The 22,203-nt window shown below is 35.3% G+C and overlaps 1 protein-coding gene across 1 annotated transcript in view; it reads left to right on the top strand.

The window, feature by feature from the left end:
* The first annotated feature begins 2,178 nt into the window (after positions 1–2,178).
* The window catches only part of ppp2r3b (protein phosphatase 2, regulatory subunit B'', beta), a 104,298-nt gene continuing 84,273 nt past the window's right edge, over positions 2,179–22,203 (top strand). The window contains exon 1 of the mRNA XM_062061713.1: positions 2,179–2,202. The gene's annotated coding sequence lies outside the window, so the exon portion shown is untranslated. The remainder of the gene's footprint in view (positions 2,203–22,203) is intronic.

The raw sequence follows: 22,203 nt of genomic DNA, 5'->3' as shown, positions 1-22,203 counted from the left end.
GCATAATTTACTACAATAATATGTTTTTCTCTAAAAAGGCTCAAAAAATGTATACTTACTAATTAATAATAACAGTTTGGTTTTAAACGTCCATCCATCCATTTTACAATATAATTACAAGACTTTATGTACATATTTATATACAGATTTGAACAAGAAGTTATTCACTGAAATATATTTATTAATTGTGGTTCTTACAAAAAATATATCTTATAAAAATATAAAAGCTAAAATGTCTCTTAAAGCTCTGCCCCTTTAATTAGTGCATACTAAATAATTTAACTTTAGCCTACTACTACAACCATATTATTTACCAGCAACATAAAGTGAAACAGAGGCAGAGGTGTCCAAATAAACAGAAAACAGTAGTGGTCAAATACAAATAAGGCAACAAGAGAAGTATCCTACACTTCTCTTTTGTAAAGTAAATCTGAACAGCCGATATGGGCATCTACATCAACTATATGATTTGCCTGAGAAGCTGGACAGGACAAAAAAATATTTTATTTTTATTTTTATTTGCGGCGGACATAATTCTTTCGTGGCGGGCCGCCACAAATAAATGAATGTGTGGGAAACACTGATATATATATATATATATATATATATATATATATATATATATATATATATATATATATATATATATATATATATATATATATATATATATACTGTTTTTTTAATTTAAAATTAATATAAACGTGTCAGCTTTTTGTCATTTCATGATGCCTTAATCTCATAGAGGAAGTTTTTTTTTAGTTTTTTTTAAAGTTATGTACGTTTATATGTAGATGTTGTATCGGGACAGAGCCATTAAGAGTCTGAGCAGAAATATGTTGCATAGGAATATCTTTAAACAATAACACATTAACAAAACGCTGTGTCACATGAATGTTTTTTGAAGTAATACATTTGTGACATGAAAAAAAACACAAGTAATGTAAAAAAACAACAACCCTGTGTTTACTTTTTGATATTAAAATAAAACACAAAATGAAGATGAAGTCTAATAAACACGCTTTGTTCTTCTCTTGGTTCAGTACAACAAAAATAAACAGGAGTGATACCTCTCACATTGAATACACAATCTTCACAGCCTTCGTTCAGTTCGATGAGATGACAAAACATTATAGCTAGTATTGGTGTTATCTGAACACTGATACAGTTTTCAGTTAAATAAAGGAGTGAACATCCCAGTCAACAAAGTAAAGACTTTATAAACAAGTTGTGACAACATTCACGACACATCGCCTGCTGCAAAACATCAAATAGTTTTCTCCTTGGCTGTTTACTTTTAGTGTGGTGACAAGTGTCTCCAATATTGTCCACACCTGTCTCCATCTAAACACAGCAGTGCGCTCTTAACCGCACGCCGGGAAGCGAGGGAAAATGACGTTAAACCAAGCGCTTGGCTCCGTTTACTCCGAGGGGAAATCTCCGCAGCAAAGTCCGTGTAGTTAGTCCGCCATGATTATCAAGCCAAACGACGCTAGTGTGCATGCGCCTGACTTCCTGTTGCATAAATGCATTAATAAATTACAGTTTTTCAGTAATTAAAAAATTAGACGGTATTACTAACCGTCTGGAATTTTATCGCACATTTTCATTATACCGTTTACCCTTACATCCCTCGTCCATTAGTTAAAAGTCAAGGGCAGTCATGTTCTTGCCGCAGATGCTGGTCAATTTTTAAGGGCACTACGGCAAATGACGAGGGCGGTCGCGGCTTTTGTGGCCGTGGTTAAATTGGAGCCCTGTATTAACTTGCACTGTATACGTCATGCACTTTGACTCCTCCCCCTTAGGACTGCAGAGATGAAAACGAGCTACGAAGCTACAGTCTGGTATCAGCATCTCTGCTTCATGCATAATGTAATTGTACATTGTGCTGATGGATAAACAAATGAAATGAAATGAAGGTAGTTTGGCCGGGTCTGCTCTCGGTGCTGCTGGAGTGATCGCCAAGTGCCGAGGCGCGACAAGTCCTGACATCACACGCAACCCAAGTACGGTTACGTGGCGCCGTTGGATTCTAGGATGGAACTGCCGCGTAGCAAAGCGTATCAAATGAATGCTATCAAGCAGATGCTAACGTCAAAATGCCCTTCTGTATTCCAGAAGTACCCATAAGACGCCACTGGGGGACAGTATCGCTCTGCACACGCCTTCCTGTTACATCCGTGTGTCTGCCAGGCATGGGTGAGTAGTTTTACTTTTGTCGTACAGGCTTAGCTTCTTTTTACACTTGTGTGACATTGCCTGTAAAGTAATTCAGGTTTGATGATGCTGACGACGTTTGAAACGGATTTATTAACTTGACATTGTTTCCAATGTATCCATCCTGCCCTCAGTCTCCTCTTGGGGGACATTTGAGGACACAGCAAAAGTTAGTAATAATAATAATAATAATAGATTTTATTTGTAAAAATCACTTTACATTGAGTAAACAACCTCAAAGTGCTACAGTGTATTAAAAAAAATAAAATAAAATAAAAAGATAATGAAAAATAAATAAAAACTAGAACAGCCAAATAGCTAAAACTAGTATGCATATATCTAAAAAAAAAAAAAAGGCTTTTTTAAAAAGAAGGGTTTTTAAGCCTTTTTTAAAAGCATCCACAGTCTGTGGTGCCCTCGGGTGGTCAGGGAGAGCGTTCCACAGACTGGGAGCGGCGGAGCAGAAAGTTAGCTTGCGCTGTTGTTGCCGTATTGTACTCCTCAGTCTCTGTTTTGCTGCAACCATCCCATTTTCTTGCGGACGTCAGTCTGCTCTTGGATAAAATTGGAACATGCTATTAGCTTACCTTGCTACTCCGCCATACATCTTTACGCTGCAGTATTATACTTCACAGTCTACACATTAGCTGCAGTTTTCTTGTGGCCCTCAGTCTCCTCTTTGACAACATTTGAGGACACATGAAGTTAGCTTACCCTATTATTGTTGTATTATGTTCCACAGTCTCCTCTTGGACAACATTTTAGGATACATAAAGTTTGCTTACTCTGTTTCTACCATATGATAATCCTCAGTCTCCACTTTGCTGCACCTCACCCGTTTTCTTGTTGCCCTAAGTCTCCTCCTGGACAAAATTTGAGGACATATAACGTTAGCTTACTCCGTTGTTGTGGTATTCCACTACACAGTCTCCACTTTGCTGCAGTTTTCGTGTTGCCCTCAGTCTCCTCTTGGATATAATTTGAGGACACATGACATTAGCTTACCCTGTTGTTGCCGGATTGTACTCCACAGTCTCCACATTGCTGCGGTTTTCTTGTTGCCCTCAGTCTCCTGTTGGATAAAATGGGACGACGCATGTTAATGGTAGCTTCACAGCTGTATAGAGCAGTGTTTTTCAACCTTTTTTGAGCCAAGGCACATTTTTTGAGTTGAAAAAATCCGGAGGCACACCACCAGCAGAAATCACTAAAAAACGAAACTCAGTTGACAGTAAAAAGTCGTTGTCGCAATTGTTGGATATGACTTTAAAGCATAACCAAGCATGCATCAATATAGCTCTTGTCTCAAAGTAGGTGTACTGTCACCACCTGTCACATCACACTCTGACTTATTTGGAGTTTTTTGCTGTTTTCCTGTGTGTAGTGTTTTAGTTCTTGTCTTGCGCTCCTATTTTGGTGGCTTTTTCTCTTTTTTTGGTATTTTCCTGTAGCAGTTTCATGTCTTCCTTTGAGCGATATTTCCCGCATCTACTTTGTTTTAGCAATCAAGAATATTTCAGTTGTTTTTATCCTTCATTGTGGGGACATTGTCGATTGTGGACGCCGTCTTTGCTCCACAGTAAGTCTTTGCTGTCGTCCAGCATTCTGTTTTTATTTACTTTGTAGCCAGTTCAGTTTTAGTTTCGTTCTGCATAGCCTTCCCTAAGCTTCAATGCCTTTTCTTAGGGGCATTCACCTTTTGTTTATTTTTGGTTTAAGCATTAGACACAATTTTACCCACACGCTGCCTCCCGCTGTTTCAGACATCTCCAAAGCAATTAGCTACCTGCTGCCACCTACTGATATGGAAGAGTATTACACGGTTACTCTGCCAAGCTCTAGACAGCACCGACATTCAACAACAACACATCATTTGCAGACTATAATTACTGGTTTGCAAAAAATATTTTTAACCCAAATAAGTGAAATTAGATAATCTCCCACGGCACACCTGACTGTATCTCACGGCACACTAGTGTGCCGCGGCACAGTGGTTGAAAAACACTGGTATAGAGGACACAATGTTCCTGTGCCTCAGCCGTGGACGCTGCAGTATTTTACTCCTCAGTCTCCACGTTGCCGTAGCGCTGCTGTCTTCTTGAGACACTCAGTGTCCTCTGGGATAAAAAAAAATTACAACACATGGCAATGTCAGCTTACCCTCTTGCTGTGCCTTAGCTTTGGTCCTCAGTCTCCACTTTGCTGCAGCTCTACCGTTGTTGTTTTTTGCCCTCAGTCTCCTCCAGGACACATAACTTTAGCTTACCTTGTTCTTGCCATATTATACTTCACTGTCTCCACTTTTCTACAATTCTCCTGTTTTCTTTTAGCCCTCAGTCTCCTCCAGGACACATAACGTTAGCTTACCCTGTTCTTGCCATATTTTACTTTACTGTCTACACTTTTCTACAATTCTCCTGTTTTCTGTTTGCCCTCAGTCTCCTTTAGGACACATAACGTTACCTTACCCTGTTCTTGCCATATTATACTTCTCTGTCTCCACTTTTCTACAATTCTCCTATATTCTTTTTGCCCTCAGTCTCCTCCAAGACAAATAACGTTAGCTTACCCTGTTCGTGCCATATTATACTCTACCGTCTCCACTTTTCTACAACTCTCCTGTTTTCTTTTTGCCCTCAGTCTCTAACATTGGCTTACCCTGGTCTTGCCATATTATACCTCAGTCTCCACTTTTCTACAAGTCTCCTGTTATATTTTTGCCCTCAGTCTCCTCCAAGACAAATAACGTTAGCTTACCCTGTTCTTGCCATATTATACTTCTCTGTCTCCACTTTTCTACAATTCTCCTATATTCTTTTTGCCCTCAGTCTCCTCCAAGACAAATAACGTTAGCTTACCCTGTTCGTGCCATATTATACTCTACTGTCTCCACTTTTCTACAACTCTCCTGTTTTCTTTTTGCCCTCAGTCTCTAACATTAGCTTACCCTGTTCTTGCCATATTATACCTCAGTCTCCACTTTTCTACAACTCTCCTGTTTTCTTTTTGCCCTCAGTCTCCTCCAGGACACATAACGTTAGCTTACCCTATTCTTGCCATATTATACTTCACTGTCTCCAACTTTTTTACAATTCTCCTGTTTTCTTTTTGCCCTCAGTCTCCTCCGAGACACATAACGTTAGCTTACCCTGTTCTTGCCATATTATACCTCAGTTTCCACTTGTCTACAATTCTCCTGTTTTCTTTTTGCCCTCAGTCTCCTCCAAGACACACAACGTTAGCTTACCCTGTTTTTGCCATATTATACTTCACTGTCTACACTTTTCTACAATTCTCCTGTTTTCTTTTTGCCCTCAGTCTCCTTCAGGACACATGACATTAGCTTACCATGTTTGTGCCATATTATACCTCCTCAGTCTCCACTTTTCTACAATCCTCCTGTTTTATTTTCGCCCTCAGTCTCTTCCAGGATACATAACGTTAGCTTACCCTGTTCTTGCCATATTATATATACTCCACTGTCTACACTTTTCTACAATTCTCCTGTTTTCTTACTGCCCTCAGTGTCCTGTTGGATAAAAAATCCTTCCCCTCTGTTGTTTCAAGCCGAGAGGTGCAATGGTGTTATCGTGGTCTGACAAATGAGAGAAATAGGGCACAGTTGTGCACGTAAACATGTGTTAGACACTGCCGGCCACACACAATAAATCAATGAGCAAATGAACTGAGCGGCGATGAGCGATACAGCCGCGGTTCTATTGATGTTGCAAAACCGCCGCCACCACCCAGGCGCTCATCCTGCCCGTATCGAACCTTCTTTCAGGCCGGGGCGCTGACATGGCAATAAAAGGCCGGCACAAACCGGCAGCCCGGGGGCAATAAGAAGAAAGCGAGTCCTTCTAAGTGCTCTTTGCATGAAAGGACAGTGGGGAAGCTTCTCTAATGACCACGAATTACTCAATGACTCCAAGTGCTAGTGGATGGATGCATGGATGGATGCATGGATGGATGCATGGATGGATGCATGGATGGATGCATGGATGGATGCATGGATGGATGGATGGATGCATGGATGGATGCATGGATGGATGCATGCATGGATACATGGATGGATGCATGGATGGATACATGGATGGATGCATGGATGGATGCATGGATGGATGCATGGATGGATGCATGGATGGATGCATGGATGGATGCATGGATGGATACATGGATGGATGGATGCATGGATGGATGGATGGATGCATGGATGGATGCATGGATGGATGTTACTGTTTGTTTGCAAATGTGTCACTGGAGCTGAGGCCTCCAAACAATGTGTCGACACGTATATATCGTGTCTGACACGGCACAGATTTAGAAGTAAGTCTTCTTAAAACGCCGCTGCACTCTCACCCCGGCGAGGAGCTGACAGTGCATTTGATGCCTTCTTTTCTTGACTTTATAATAATCCCGAAGAACAGAGAGGAATTAAAGGTGAGGCACATTCCAAAACATCAAAACTTGAAGTGAGGTGCTGCGTGTGTGTGTGTGTGTGTGTGTGTGTGTGTGTGTGTGTGTGTGTGTGTGTGTGTGTGTGTGTGTGTGTGTGTGTGTGTGTGTGTGTGTGTGTGTGTGTGTGTGTGTGTGTGTGCGTGTGCGTGTGCGTGTGCGTGTGCGTGTGTCAAACGTCTCAAGGCATTATGAGGAGCTGCAAAGACGCTGAGCTGGCACTGCTGTCTGCAGGGTGCACGCGGCACACACTGCCATCTGGCGGCCAGAGAGGGCGCTGCATGTGTAGCTTGCAATACAGTGGCAGCATATTAATATATACATAGAAAATATGACAAGAAAACGACTAAAATCCACAAATTGTCCCTATATTGTATGTACAATCAGAATTTAACTGTACACTTCAAATGTGTGCATTCATCAAAGAAACTTAAATTATGCATATTAACAAAATAATTATGTTTTGTTTTGACACTACATAATGTTTGAAAACAATCGGTAATTAAACTAATCTGTTAAAAAACAAAGTTTTTGTTGGTATCTTAAAACAAATATTCAAATAAATCATGGGAATGGAATGAATCTGTTGTTGGGTCAAAGTGTGACCACCATAAGTCTTTATCAGCTGTAGTGGTGATGTTTTATGTCACATTTGAACATTTATGGTCATTAGTCAACACAAGTATGTGTCCAGAATGTAAATAGGAATAATAATAATGATGATAATAATTAACAAGAATATCATAATAATTATAATAATAATAATGATAATAATTAACAGGCATATCATAATAATAATAATAATTATAGTAATAATAATGATGATAATAATTAACAAGAATATCATAATAATAATAATAATGATAATAATTAACAAGAATATCATAATAATAATAATAATAATAATAATTAACAAGCATATCATAACAATAATTATAGTAATAATAATGACGATAATAATTAACAAGCATATCATAATAATAATAATAATTATAGTAATAATAATGATGATAATAATTAACAAGCATATCATAATAATTATAATAATTATAGTAATAATAATGATGATAATAATTAACAATAATATCATAATAATAATAATGATAATAATTAACAAGCATATCATAATAATAATTATTATTATATTAGTAATAATAACGATAATAATTAACTAGAATATCATAATAAGAACAATAATAATAATGATAATAATAATAAATAACAAGAACATGGATGGATGGATAGATCATCATAATAATAACAATAATAATAATGATGATGATAATAATAATGACGATAATAACTAACAAAAACATCATAATAATAATAACAATAATAATAATGATGATGATAATAATAATAATAATGATAATAATTAACAGAACATCATAATAATAATAATAATACTGATAATGATAATAATGAACAAGAATTTCATAATAATAATAACAATAATAATAATGATAATAATGACAATAATGATAATAATTAACAAGAACATAATTGTAATAATAACAATGATAATAATAATTATAATGATGATAATAATTAACAATAATAACAATTATAATAATAATAATAATGATAATAATTAACAAGAACATCATAATAATAATAATAACAATAATATTAATGATAATAATTAACAATAATAACAATTATAATAATAATAATAATAATGATGATGATAATAATTAACAAGAACATCATAATAATAACAATAATATTAATGATAACAATGTCAATAATAATAATAATAACAATAATAATAATTATGATAATAATGACCAAGAATATCATAATAATAATAATAATGAATGGAATGAATCTGTTGCAGGGTCAAAGTGTGACCACCATAAGCCTTTATTAGCTGTAGTGGCAATGTCTTATGTCATATTTGAACATTTATGGTCATTAGTCAACATAAGTATGTGTCTAGAGTGTAAATAATAATAACTATGAAGCTAATAACAACAATAGAAAGAATTAATAACAATTAAGATTTTGATTACATAAAAAAAAAAGAAATAGTTTTATTGGACACCAACAAAAAGTGTACATGCACGTCTACAAGTGTAAAAATAAGTTAAGCCCTGCAGTATTACAATACATTAATGAAAGTCACGTCACATTCTTTTTTTTCCCTATAGTTTTTTTCGTAAAAATAAGTCAACAGCTGTAACAAAGTCCGTAACAAAAAACGCTGAAGTGTCCAGTGGGTCTCATCTAGGACCTGATAAGGAGATGATACACTATTATCTGCTGGCAGATGCTACCTGCTGGTGGTTTGGGCAGACTGCAGCTAGTCCTGGATAGTCCCACTCCTTGAGGCGTCGGTCACACGCAGGATTCTCACGGGAATAAGGCAAAAATACAGCTTTACCTATATGGTATGCACCTTATGCCGACTTTTTGGGGAGGGTTTTGTGCTTTTTATGGGGAAAAACAACATTTGAGGCTACTTTTATGTAGTCCTGCTCAGTAAGAAGGAAACAACCATAATCAGACCCCCACTGGGTCCCCCATGTAAGTGGACTGTAACTTCAAAAAGAGAAAATGACTACATCATTGGGTTGTACGGTATACCGGTACTTGTATAGTACCGTGATACTAATGAATCATATTCGGTACTATACCACCTCTAAAAAGTACTACACACCGTAGCTCACCGCCGTCACAATGTAAACAAATGCCATGGATGGATCTACACCTGACATCCACTGTAATGATACCAAGTACAGGAGCGTATCTAGTCGATACTACTATGATTACATCGATATTTTTCATCGTCACAAAATCTTTTTTCCGTTTTAAAAATGTATATTATGTTTATAAACTCGGGAAATATGTCCCTGGACACATGAGGACTTTGAATATGACCAATGTATGATCCTGTAGCTACTTGGTATCGGATTGATACCCAAATTTGTGGTATCATCCAAAACTAATGTAAAGTATCAAACAAGAGAAGAATAAGTGATTATTACATTTGAACAGAAGTGTAGCTAGAACATGTTAAAAGAGAAAGTAAGCAGATATTAACAGTAAATGAACAAGTAGATTAATAATTCATTTTCTACCGCTTGTCCTTAATAATGTTGACAAAATAATAGGTGTATAAATGACACAATATGTTACTGCATACGTCAGCAGACTAATTAGGAGCCTTTGTTTGTTTACTTACTACTAAAAGACAAGTTGTCTTGTATGTTCACTATTTTATTGAAGGACAAACTTGCAATAATAAACATATGTTTAATGTACCCGAAGATTTTTGGTTAATATAAAGCCAATAATTACATTTTTTGGGGTCCCCTTTATTTAGAAAAGTATCGAAAAGTACCGAAAAGTCTTGAAATACATTTTGGTAAAAATAACTATTGGTATCGGGTAGAGATGTCCGATAATGGCTTTTTTGCCGATATCCGATATTCCGATATTGTCCAACTCGTAGTTACCGATTCCGATATCAACCGATACCGATATATACAGTGTTGGAATTAACACATTATTATGCCTCATTTTGTTGTGATGCCCCGCTGGATGCATTAAACCAGGGGTGTCCAAACTTTTTCCACACGGAAAAATTTAAGCATGCGGGGGCCATTTTGATATTTTTCATTTTCAAACCTTAACAAAATATATGGATTTTTTTTTTTCTTAACATTTAGGGCTCACGGGGACCATAAAGGGTCTCAGTCATTAAAATGTAAAAAAATAAGTCAAATTATTATTATGTTTTATTTAAAGCTTACAGTAAATCTCTATATCAACTTCAGGTTGATATAAAGTATAAAAAAAAAAAAAAAAAAAAGGTTTTATGCCTTTTCTGTCAAAGACAACTTTGTTTTTATAGTAAAACTAAAATATGCAGTATTTAGTCATTAGAGCCCTAAAAGATCAATAATGCAGGACACCATTGATTTTAATTATTTCATATTTTTGAGTAATCACAGTGAAATGTTAAATAAAATCCTACTAAATATATTTGGGATCCAAAATGTCCCCCACTCATAAAGTGATACTTTTTTTATTAGTTTTTTTTTTACTTTTAACACTTAAATTACGAGATCAACTTCAGATATATCTGTCCATTTTACGTTTGAACTATTATTTTGTTTGTATTATGCTCTTTTTTTCAAATAAAACTTTGATGTTTTTTTATGGCAACCACACAATATATGCAATATTTTGTCCACAAAAAAAAAATTTAAAGTCATATTTTTTAAGTAATAATTCATTATAACATAGATTTTTAGTCTTTTGTCTTTTTTTTTTTTTTTTTAGCAATGGCAAAAAAAAAAGAAAAATAAACAAAGACAAAAGAAAAAAAAAACAGCCTGCATGGCAGCTTTGTGTCAACATTGCAACTTTTTCTTGTTAGATTTTACCTCATTACACTTTTTTTAAATGTTTTTTTACATTTTTGCAATATTATCAATTTTGCAATTTTTGCAGAATGTGTGGCGGGCCGGTAAACAATTAGCTGCGGGCCGCACTTTGGACAGCCCTGCATTAAACAATGTAACAAGGTTTTCCAAAATAAATCAACTCAAGTTAAGGAAAAAAATTAAAGATGTCCGATAATATCGGCCTGCCGATATTATCGGCCGATATATGCGTTAAAATGTAATATCGGAAATTATCGGTATCGTAACACAAGATACACTTACAATTAGTGCACCAACCCAAAAAACTTCCCTCCCCCAAAAGGGTTGTTTCTTTCTGTTATTAATATTCTGCTTCCTACATTATATATCAATATATATCAATACAGTCTGCAAGGGATACAGTCCGTAAGCACACATGATTGTGCGTGCTGCTGCTCCACTAATAGTACTAACCTTTAACAGTTAATTTTACTCATTTTCATTCATTACTAGTTTCTATGTAACTGTTTTTATATTGTTGTACTTTCTTTTTTATTCAAGAAAATGTTTTTAATTTATTTATCTTATTTTATATATTTTTTTAAAAGTACCTTATCTTCACCATACCTGGTTGTCCAAATTAGGCATAATAATGTGTTAATTCCACGACTGTATATATCAATCAATCAATCAATGTTTATTTATATAGCCCTAAATCACAAGTGTCTCAAAGGGCTGTACAAGCCACAACGACATCCTCGGTACAGATCTCGGTTGATATCGGTATCGGTAATTAAAGAGTTGGACAATATCGGATATCGGCAAAAAGCCATTATCGGACATCCCTAAAAAAAATGCCAACATGGCACTGCCATATTTATTATTGAAGTCACAAAGTGCATTATTTTTTTTAACATGCCTCAAAACAGCAGCTTGGAATTTTTGGACATGCTCTCCCTGAGACAGCATGAGGAGGTTGAGGTGGGCGGGGTTTCGGTAGCGGGGGGTGTATATTGTAGCGTCCCGGAAGAGTTAGTGCTGCAAGGGGTTCTGGGTATTTGTTCTGTTGTGTTACGGTGCGGATGTTCTCCCGAAATGTGTTTGTCATTCTTGTTTGGTGTGGGTTCACAGCGTGGCGCATATTTGTAACAGTGTTAAAGTTGTTTATACGGTCACCCTCAGTGTGACCTGTATGGCTGTTGACCAAGTATGGGTTGCATTCACTTGTGTGTGTGAAAAGTTGTAGATATTATGTGACTGGGCCGGCACGCAAAGGCAGTGCCTTTAAGGTTTATTGGCGCTCTGTACTTCTCCCTACGTCCGTGTACACAGCGACCTTTTAAAAAGTCATACATTTTACTTTTTGAAACCGATACCGATCATTTCCGATATTACATTTTAAAGCATTTATCGGCCGATAATATCGGTAGTCCGATATTATCGGACATCCCTAGTATCGGGACAACCCTAGTACATCATAAAGTCCCATGAGAATGGGTTGAATTTTTTTTTTTTTTTTTTTTTTTTGCGTAATCATAACACAATTAACTCCTTGTGCCTCCAAGTACGTTACTCCGAGACACAACAAACAATACACACAAGATTGTGGTTATGCAGCGTATCTGGGGACATGAATATGGACCTGCTGCTCCATATTAATAAACATCACAATGCAGCGAATCACAGGAGGGAGAAGCAACACCTCTTACAAAGTTTATCCTCTCAGTCTCCGCGCGTTAGCGGCCGCGTGCTAAAGGTCACGGCCCACGCGTGCCCTCGCGCTCCGCCCACCACGCCGTCCTTTCAATTGCTTTTCATCGATCGTGTCCCGTCAGGTGCTGAGCGCTCATCTTGATACGTCACTGCCGCTTTAAATCTGAAGCAGCGTCCTTGCTATTTAGAACAAAAGCAATGGTGGGGCTCTGAGAAGGGTAGGGTAAAACAGCACCCCCTATTGGTTGTGGTCAAAATGGTTGGGAATACATGCTGGCATGCAGAGTACATACAGTACATTGTTTCTATTTAAAGTAATACATGAGTAACACTGGCTGCTCTGTCGCCAGAATTTTACTGTAAAAAAAAAGATGGTAGCCTTTTTCCATTTACAGCAATATCCTGTAAAGACCAAAAAAACGATCGAATCCACGGTAAAGTTCTGCCAGGCTACAGATTTTTTTTTTACGGAGTACGTAAAAAATATATATTGTTGTGCAATAATATTATGAGGTGAATGTTACTCTCCGTTACAAGCGGCCCTCTGAGGGCAGCCATGACTGCGATGTGGCCCTCGGTGAAAAGGAGTTTGACACCCCTGTTACACAAACAAACTCACTTGTGTAATTTCATATTTATTCCAAAATGTTCCCCGAACAGACAATGAATTGTTGACATAAATATTTGACGTTTTTTTTTTTTTTGTACAATTGTAATTGTTTGCTGGCTTTCGCTTGTTGCTAGGCAGAATTTGTGGGTCAAAATTATTCTCAAATAAAGTAGTTGAGAAATTTCTGATTTTTTAAAATAATTTAGAAAAGAGCACAATAAAGATTTGTTTTTATTATTTTGTATTTTGATGTATCTATTATTTAATTAAATTTAGAATAACATTTTTTAATTTAATTAATATAAAGTACAAAACATGACACTGCCCTTATTTTTTTTTTTTATTAAATATGATTTATTTGACGATTTCCAATTGGAACGCCGACACTTAAACAACAATATGCATTGAAATGTTGGTAATGTAAAGGCTTATAAAACATCACATCAAACAAACAACAGCAAAAGACAAAACATATTTCAAGAAGACTAATAGCAATAATTAAAATAAATCAAATACATAAATTGTAAGATTTAAAAAAGAATTAAAAAGATGAAAAAACAGAAAACAAAACAAAAAACTTTTTTCCGTGAAAGATGTGTATTTTTTTTTTTTTTTAAACAAAACGTTTTTGTCTTTTACGGCGCATGTGTCGTAAATTAAAATTAATAATAAAGTAATTTAAATTAAATTAAACATTTGTATTCTAAATGTCATTAAATAATAGATACATCAAAATAAAAACTAATCTTTATTGTGCTCTTTTCTAAATTATTTTAAAAATCTGAATTTTCTCAACTACTTTATTTGCCCGTAGGGCAAAGAATAATTTTGACCCACAAATTCTGCCTAGCAACAAGCGAAAGCCAGCAAACAATTACAATTGTACAAAAAAAAAAAACTTTAAATATTTACGTTAACAATTCATTGTCTGTTAGGGGAACATTTTGGAATAAATATGAAATTACACAAGTGAGTTTTTTGTTTACGATACAAAATTTGGGGGATTACAAACTTCCCTGCGTGCGCGGAGGGAGGTGTTAACATCTTAGTTTTTATAATAATGAACATTCCACTCGAACAGTCAAAATAATTTCCTTCCAAAACTCAAATTTTGCAAACCTTGTCTGTGGGTAAAGGTAAAGGATGCTGTTGTTATGCCTTTAAAATGGCTCAGTGGCGCCCCCTGGAATTTTTCAAAAACCCCGAAAGCCTGTTTTACTTAGCAACATGGAACATCACAATAAGTCTTAAGTAGCCATGCCTTAAAAAACGCACGTGCTGACAATGATACTTTTGTGTAAGTACAAACCCCGTTTCCATATGAGTTGGGAAATGGTGTTAGATGTAAATATAAACGGAATACAATGATTTGAAAATCCTTTTCAACCCATATTCAGTTGAATATGCTACAAAGACAACATATTTGATGTTCAAACTGATAAACATTTTTTTTTTTTGCAAATAATCATTAACTTTAGAATTTGATGCCAGCAACACGTGACAAAGAAGTTGGGAAAGGTGGCAATAAATACTGATAAAGTTGAGGAATGCTCATCAAACACTTATTTGGAACATCCCACAGGTGAACAGGCAAATTGGGAACAGGTGGGTGCCATGATTGGGTATAAAAGTAGATTCCATGAAATGCTCAGTCATTCACAAACAAGGGTGGGGCGAGGGTCACCACTTTGTCAACAAATGCCTGAACAAATTGTTGAACAGTTTAAGAACAACCTTTCTCAAGCAGCTATTGCAAGGAATTTAGGGATTTCACCATCTACGCTCCGTAATATCATCAAAGGGTTCAGAGAATCTGGAGAAATCACTGCACGTAAGCAGCTAAGCCCGTGACCTTCCATCCCTCAGGCTGTACTGCATCAACAAGCCACATCAGTGTGTAAAGGATATCACCACATGGGCTCAGGAACACTTCAGAAACCCACTGTCAGTAACTACAGTTGGTCGCTACATCTGTAAGTGCAAGTTAAAACTCTCCTATGCAAGGCGAAAACCGTTTATCAACAACACCCAGAAACGCCGTCGGCTTCGCTGGGCCTGAGCTCATCTAAGATGGACTGATACAAAGTGGAAAAGTGTTCTGTGGTCTGATGAGTCCACATTTCAAATAGTTTTTGGAAACTGTGGACGTCGTGTCCTCCGGACCAAAGAGGAAAAGAACCATCCGGATTGTTATAGGTGCAAAGTGTAAAAGCCAGCATCTGTGATGGTATGGGGGTGTATTAGTGCCCAAGACATGGGTAACTTACACATCTGTGAAGGCACCATTAATGCTGAAAGGTACATACAGGTTTTGGAGCAACATATGTTGCCATCCAAACAACGTTACCATGGACGCCCCTGCTTATTTCAGCAAGACAATGCCAAGCCACGTGTTACATCAACGTGGCTTCATAGTAAAAGAGTGCGGGTACTAGACTGGCCTGCCTGTAGTCCAGACCTGTCTCCCATTGAAAATGTGTGGCGCATTATGAAGCCTAAAATAGCACAAGGGAGACCCCCGGACTGTTGAACAACTTAAGCTGTACATCAAGCAAGAATGGGAAAGAATTCCACCTGAGAAGCTTCAAAAATGTGTCTCCTCAGTTCCCAAACCTTTACTGAGTGTTGTTAAAAGGAAAGGCCATGTAACACAGTGGTGAACATGCCCTTTCCCAACTACTTTGGCACGTGTTGCAGCCATGAAATTCTAAGTTTTTTTGCAAAAATAAATAAAGTTTATGAGTTTGAACATCAAATATGTTGTCTTTGTAGTGCATTCAACTGAATATGGGTTGAAAATGATTTGCAAATCATTGTATTCCGTTTATATTTACATCTTACACAATTTCCCAACTCATATGGAAACGGGGTTTGTACAACAATGCACATGTCAATAGATGGAATTATGTAAATGACAAATATTTGCCTTTTTTCAATATTCAAAATCTTGCAAAATTTGTGAAAATTGGTATAAAAAAAAATACATAAAATTAGGGATGTCCGATAATGGCTTTTTGCCGATATCCGATATTCCGATATTGTCCAGCTCTTTAATTACAGATACCGATATCAACCGATACCGATATCAACCGATATATGCAGTCGTGGAATTAACACATTATTATGCCTAATTTGGACAACCAGGTATGGTGAAGATAAGGTACTTTTAAAAAAAAATAAGATAAATAAATTAAAAACATTTTCTTGAATAAAAAAGAAAGTAAAACAATATAAAAACAGTTACATAGAAACTAGTAATTAATGAAAATGAGTAAAATTAACTGTTAAAGGTTAGTACTATTAGTGGAGCAGCAGCACGCACAATCATGTGTGCTTACGGACTGTATCCCTTGCAGACTGTATTGATATATATTGATATATAATGTAGGAAGCAGAATATTAATAACAGAAAGAAACAACCCTTTTGTGTGAATGAGTGTAAAAGGGGGAGGGAGGTTTTTTTTGGGTTAGTGCACTAATTGGAAGTGTATCTTGTGTTTTTTATGCGGATTTAATAAAAAAACAAAACAAAACAAAAAAAAACGATACTGATAATAAAAAAAACGATACCGATAATTTCCAATATTAAAAATGGGTTGGTGCACTAATTGTGAGTGTATCTTGTGTTTTTTATGTTGATTTAATTAAAAAATAATTTTAAAAAAACAAAAACAAAAACAAACGATACAGATAATAAAAAACCGATACCGATAATTTCCGATATTACATTTTAACGCATTTATCGGCCGATAATATTGTCCTGCCGATATTATCGGACATCTCTACATAAAATATTAGTTGCTGGTGTAAAGCCTCAAAATGGGCTCTGTGGTACCACCTGGAAGTTCAAAAAAATGCAGCCCCCGAAACCTGTTTTACCTAGCAACATGAAATTTGGTGCATTTTGGCACAAAAAAGCCTCAAGAAGCCACGTCCAGAACTGCAGGGGTCGGCCAGAACCACGCACGAAATAAAAGACAAACAGCAAGACGCTACCTGTCAGACCAACTGACGCGGTTGCTTTCAGTACTTTGATACGCGAGGACTGACGCACGTCCCTTTCATGACGCCATCACGCTTTAGCGGCTACGCTCCCCACACTCATTTATGCGGATAAGTCCTTGAATCTGCTTCTACGGGCACGTTTCTACGGCGACGATGCGCCAACTCGGTCCCCGTGCATTATTCACGTCCTTTTTCTAGAGTAGCGGCAGACGCGCCGACACGCCCACCTGGAGCCGGTGTGATGTAAAAGGGAGTGATGAAATTCTAGAAGGCCAAATGAAAGAGATACCTGCGTGTGTGTGTGTGTGTGTGTGTGTGTGTGTGTGTGTGTGTGTGTGTGTGTGTTCAAAGGTGAGGCCTTGGGTGATGGAGAACAGGGTTCCCTAACCCTCCAATAAGTGCAGAGGAGGATAAAAGGCCGGCTCTAACGACCTTGGCATAATGAAGTCCTCGCTTATTTCCATCTTTTTCCTACTTTCATGCCTCAAATGCCTTGTTGCACCAAGCAGAAGAAGGCCGAATTGTCTGGACGACCATTAGCGCGTTGACGCTATCGCGGGAACAGTCTCCATCTCAAGTGGAACACCCCTGAAGTGGTACAATTTGGAGTTCAAGCACAAAATGATCGGCATGCAAAAACTGCTAAAAAAAAAAAGTCAAACAAAACCAACGTCATTTGCTTTTGCTTGGTTTTTTGTTTTGCTGTTTTTGTGTTTTCTGTAAAAAAAAAAATTAAAAAAAAGAAGGTTGCAGGGGATGGCAAAGAGTAAACGTGATGATAACCATAGAACCAGAAATAGATCTTAGAATTGCTAAAAAAAAAATATGACACAAAAGTCAAACAAAACCAAAGTGTTTTCTTCTGTCTTTAGTTTTTTTGTGTTTTCCGTAAAAGGCTATGAAAGTGATAGCAAAGAGGAAAAGTGTGATGATAACCATAGAACCAGAAAGGTATATTATAACTGCAATGGAGGTCTCTATATACAAAAATAGCCATAGGTTATGCCACAAAAGACAAAGCAAAAACAATGTGTAAAAAAGGCCAGTAGTGATGACAAAGTGTGATGATAACCATAGAACAAAAAAGGGATATTATAACTGCAATGGATGTCTCTATATACAAAAATAGCCATCAGGTCTGCTACAAAAGACAAAGCAAAACCAACGTGTAAAAGGCTAGTAGTGATGGCAAAGTGTGATGATAACCATAGAACCAGAAAGGTATCTTATAACTGCAATGGAGGTCCCTATATTAAAAAATAGCGAAAAGTTATGCCACGAAAGAACAAAGCAAAAACATTATGTAAAATGCTAGGAGTGATGACAAAGTGTGATGATAACCATAGAACCAGAAATGGATATTATAACTGCAATGGAGGTCTCTATATACAAAAATAACCAAAAGTTATGCCACAAAAGACAAAGCAAAACCAACGTGTAAAAGGCCAGTAGTGATCGCAAAGTGTGATGGTAACCATAGAATGAGAAATGTATCTTATAACTAGAATAGAGGTCCCTATATTAAAAAATAGCCAAAAGTTATGCCACAAAAGACAAAACAAAACCAATGTGTAAAAGGCCAGGAGTGATGACAAAGTGTGATGATAACCATAGAACCAGAAATGGATAATATAACTGCAATGGAGGTCTCTATATACAAAAATAGCCAAAAGTTATGCCACAAAAGACCAAACAAAACCAACGTGTAAAAGGCCAGTAGTGATGACAAAGTGTGATGATAACCATAGAACGAGGAATGTATCTTTTAACTGCAATGGAGGTCCCTATATACAAAAGTAGCCAAAAGTTATGCCACAAAAGACAAAACAAAAACAATGTGTAAAAGGCTAGTAGTGATGACAAAGTGTGATGATAACCATAGAACCAGAAAGGTATATTATAACTGCAATGGAGGTCTCTATATACAAAAATAGCCATAAGGTATGCCACAAAAGACAAAGCAAAAACAATGTGTAAAAAAAAAGGCTAGTAGTGATGACAAAGTGTGATGATAACCATAGAACAAGAAAGGTATCTTATAACTGCAATGGAGGTCTCTATATACAAAAATAGCCATAAGGTATGCTACAAAAGACAAAGCAAAAACAATGTGTTAAAAAGGCTAGTAGTGATGACAAAGTGTGATGATAACCATAGAATTAGAAATGTATCTTCTAACTCATTTCTGCAGTACCTATAGAATGCCCCCGGGGGCAGCACCGTGCTGTAGTTTGACTTTGACTTGGTTGCGTTGGACAGTGGTAAGCACTTCTTTACACTTGCTGGGAATGTTGGAGGTTTGATGACGGCAACAGTTTGACCCTGGAACAGATCAAGTGACTTCAATGGTAGGTTGCTTGTGTTGAAAAAGTACATCCGTGTAATTTGCTGTGATGTGGCGTTTGTTCATCTTCAAAGCTGCTGAAAGCGTCGACCCGACCCTCCAAAATAAGATGAGAGCGCTGTAAACAAAAATGGAGCTACAGCTGCTAATTGCTGTGATCCTCCTCGCCTGATTTGTGTGATGAATTATGAGCGTTAATGTCGCCCTCTTTTCCCCGATATCAAAAAGCTGTGACGACGTCTCCCTTGGTGCGTTAATGGAGGGCAGAGTGGGACATCCTCATCAACACAACAGCTCTTTGGGCTCTTTTTAGGCAACAGTGCCCCCTACAGGCTACAACAACAACAACTAGCAAGCTATATGTGTATACAGGTGTATATATATGTGTGTGTGTCTATGTATATATATATATATATATATATATATATATATATATATATATATATATATATATATATATATATATATATATATATATATGTGTGTGTGTGTGTGTGTGTGTGTGTATATGTATATATATATATACATATGTATATATATATATACATATGTATGCATATATATACGTGTGTGTATACATATATATGTATATATGTGTGTGTATATATATATATATATAATATATATATATATATATATATATATATATATATATATATATATATATATATATATATATATATATATATATATATATATATATATATATATACAAACCCTGTTTCCATATGAGTTGGGAAATTGTGTTAGATGAAAAAAGTTGCAACTTTATTTATTTTGTGTGTTTCTTATAATGTTGTGACTTTATCAAAAACATTTTACCAACCAGCATCTAAATGTTCTTATTTTCTCTGATATCATGACTTTATTGTCTAAAAATTACCACTTTTTTATTTAATTTTATTTATTCCTGTAATCTAACTTTTTTGTCGACCTAATTACCCTAAAAAAGTTGCAACTTTATGAATTTTGCTTTATCCAAAACATTTTACCAACAAGCATCTAAATTTTCTTATTTTCTCTGATCTCATAACTTTGTCAGAAAATTTAAAAAAAAATTTTTTAAATTTATTCCTGTTATATTATAACTTTTTTGTCCACCTAATTTCCCCCCAAAAAGTTGCAACTTTATTTATTGTTTGTTTCTTATAATGTTGCGACTTTATCAAAAACATTTTACCAACCAACATCTGCATTTTCTTATTTTCTCTGATACATGACTTTATTGTCAGAAAATTACCAATTTTGTATTTTATTTTATTTATTCCTGTAATATTATAACTTTTTTGTCAATCTAATTACCATAAAAAAAAGTTGCAACTTTATGAATTTTGCTTGTTTCTTATAATGTTGCAACTTTATCAAAAACATTTTACCAACCAGCATCTAAATGTTCTTATTTTCTCTGATCTCATGACTTTGTCAGAAAATTAAAAAAAAATTGTTTTTAATTTATTCCTGTAATATTATAACTTTTTTGTCGACCTAATTTCCCCCAAAAAGTTGCAACTTTATTTATTTTGTTTGTTTCTTATAATGTTGCGACTTTATCAAAAACATTTTACCAACCAGCATCTAAATGTTCTTATTTTCTCTGATACATGACTTTATTGTCATAAATTACAAATTTTGTATTTTATTTTATTTATTCCTGTAATATTATAACTTTTTTGTCGACCTAATTATCCTAAAAAAAAGTAGCAACTTTATGAATTTTGCTTGTTTCTTATAATGTTGCAACTTTATCAAAAACATTTTACCAACCAGCATGGACATTTTCTTATTTTCTCTGATCTCATGACTTTGTCAGAAAATTTAAAAACTTTTTTTTAAAATTTATTCCTGTAATATTATAACTTTTTTGTCAACCTAATTTCCCCCAAAAAAGTTGCAACTTTATTTATTGTTTGTTTCTTATAATGTTGTGACTTTATCAAAAACATTTTGCCAACCAGCATCTAAATGTTCTTATTTTCTCTGATATCATGACTTTATTGTAATAAATTTAAAATATATATATTTTATTTTATTTTTTCCTGTATATTAGAACTTTTTTGTCGACCTAATTTCACCCAAAAAGTTGCAACTTTATTTATTGCGTTTGTTTCTTATAATGTTGTGACTTTATCAAAAACATATTGCCAACCACCATCTAAATGTTCTTATTTTCTCTGATACATGACTTTATTGTCATAAAATAATTTTATTTTTATTTTATTTTATTTATTCCTGTAATATTATAACCTTTTTTGTCGACCTAATTTCCCCCAAAAAAGTTGCAACTTTATTTATTGTTTGTTTCTTATAATGTTGCGACTTTATCAAAAACATTTTACCAACCAGCATCTAAATGTTCTTATTTTCTCTGATATCATGACTTTATTGTCTAAAAATTACCACTTTTTTATTTAATTTTATTTATTCCTGTAATATAACTTTTTTGTCGACCTAATTACCCTAAAAAAGTTGCAACTTTATGAATTTTG

Source organism: Entelurus aequoreus, linkage group LG10, assembly GCF_033978785.1.
Source record: "Entelurus aequoreus isolate RoL-2023_Sb linkage group LG10, RoL_Eaeq_v1.1, whole genome shotgun sequence".
Taxonomy (NCBI): Eukaryota; Metazoa; Chordata; class Actinopteri; order Syngnathiformes; family Syngnathidae; genus Entelurus; species Entelurus aequoreus.
Note: the sequence above shows the minus strand (reverse complement) of the source record. Positions and strands in the feature narration are given on the sequence as shown.